Consider the following 2,308-nt stretch of genomic DNA (forward strand, 5'->3'; position numbering starts at 1 on the left):
CCTCCCCATTTACGAATGAAGAAACTGGGGTAGAAATAATAAGCCAAGCTCACACCACTGCTTCAGGGCAGCAGCAGGGTAAAAGTCAAAGCCTATTTCCAATGCATTACACTAGACAACTGCGCAGGCTCCTAAGCACCCAGCGCGCCCCGCCCTGGCTTTGGATCTACCCCTCGCGGGAGAGCGCCCTCCGACTTTCCGGCACTCGCTCCTCCCCTTCCTCGCCCCCTGGGGCGTTCTGGCGGCTCGGGAGCGCGGAAAACGTGCGCGGCGGACGTGGGGTGAGGGAAAACCCGGGAAACCTTTGGCGTCTCGTGGACCCGTCAGGAACTGCTTGTAAGGCGTAAACTCCAGCTCCGCTTTCGCGCTGTGCCAGGCCGAGTTTTCTCTCGCGCTCTAGGACGGGGAGGAGCCCTGGCCCTGTAGGAAGCAAGCTCGGGAGGGGGCGTGCCCGCGTGCTCTGCCCGGATTGGTCGCTGGAAGCAGCGCGGGGTTTGGCGGGAACTTCGGGAGCTGCGCCGCCGCAGTGAACGGTAGGCTGAGATGGCCCCGCCGCGGCAAGTGCGGCGCTCGCGGTAAGTGCTGTGGCGTCTCGGGGCGCCGGGCTGGGGGTTAGGCCTCTCGGAGCTGTTCGTGCTCCCTGGCTCTGCCACTGTGCAACTTGTCCTAGTGACTAACCTCTCAGGGCCTTGGTTTCCCCGTCGGTAAAATGGGAATAATAATATTCCCACCTTGGAAGGATTACGGTGAGGTTTAAAGGAGTCAGTTTAAAATCGTGGCCGGCGGGGAGGAGAGAACGTTGGCTAGTGTCAGCATTACTTTGTGTGGGTGAGTGTAGCCTAAAGTAGACTCCAAATATTTTGAAACTAACAAATAATGAGTGTCTACTACTTGCCAGACATTACGTTCTAGTGACGCTTACACTCTGGCTGGTAGTCAGTATTCTTATTTTCAAGACCCTGCTTGTTTTTGTAACACAAACCACAGACTGTAAAGCTGAACTAAATCTCCCGCCGCGGGGGCCCCAGCTGCCGCTTGTTTTTCTTAAAGAGGGCGTCCAGCCGGGATGAGTCAAGCTTTTTTTTTTTTTTAATCAAAAAGGGCTTGCATTTTAAAATAGGTTACAAAACTGCTCTCTAAAATGTTATTCTTTATGGACTCATGGGCACGTGTCTCGCTGGCGGCGTCTGGTGTGCATCCAAGGCCCTGTGTTGTCCTGGTTGGAGAGGCCTCGGCGTGCTTCGCGCTCCGGCTGGTACTCAAGGCCTTAGGAGTTCCACCTGGGCCGTGGGAAGGCGGTCTGGAGAAGGTGCATTTGTAGATGCGGGTGAGGGTGTAGGCAGCCAAACAGCGTAGGGGCCAGGCTGGAGCAGGACGAAGCAGGGCAGTTAAGTAAACGAGACTAGGCTCCCGTGGCCAGTGGGGAGGAGGGTTGGGAAAGAATAAGGGGCCTGAAACTCAGCAGACGAGTGAAACTTTATCTGATAGGCCAGTGGGGTTTTTTCTCTTTCTCTCTCCCTCCCTCCCTCCCTCCTCCCCCCACACACGTATACACGTACATATTAACATTTTTGCCTTTGAGACTCCTGAAATCTGTTTATCCCTCCCCCTGAAACGCACTAATGCGCATACACCAAAATATTTTACGTGTGTTATCACCGAGGTTTCCATCTTTTGGGAGCCTCATCTTGCTCCTAGCCTAAGGTGAGGAGGGAACTTGACCGCTTTTTTGAGCACAGACAAGGCAAGAAAGGGTGGAAAGAGTGGGTTAAGAAGTTGTATGATCTGGTTTCTCGTCCTATCACTTGGCTGTGTGACCACTGATGTCACTTAACTTTTCTGAACCCCAGAATCGTAAAGGCCGTAAAACTAGTATCTGCTCTACCTTGTTTTTTGGGTCTGAGAATCAAATAGAGCCGTGGTTTTCAAATGTGGTTCCACTGGGAACTTGTTGGACATGCAGACTCCCAGTGGCCACCCCAGGTTTTCTGAATCAGCAGCTCTGGAGGTGGGGCCAAGTAGTCTTGTTTTTACCAGCCCTCCAGGTGATTCTATACCTGAGGATTGAGAACCACTGCTCTAACAGTTTTCCAACTTTTTTTTTTTTTTTACTGTAATTCACAGTAATGATGTTTTACATCACAATAGGTACACAGACATGCATGTACGCACACACATAATAAAACCAAAGGTTTAAGAAATTGTATGTTTTATATTGTATTTATTTTTTTTAAATGCTGGGGAAAACCTTAAAGGACATGATGGGGCAGTTGATGAAACTTGGATATGGACTGTAGATTAGATAATG

Source organism: Phocoena phocoena, chromosome 21, assembly GCF_963924675.1.
Source record: "Phocoena phocoena chromosome 21, mPhoPho1.1, whole genome shotgun sequence".
In the NCBI taxonomy this organism is placed as follows: domain Eukaryota; kingdom Metazoa; phylum Chordata; class Mammalia; order Artiodactyla; family Phocoenidae; genus Phocoena; species Phocoena phocoena.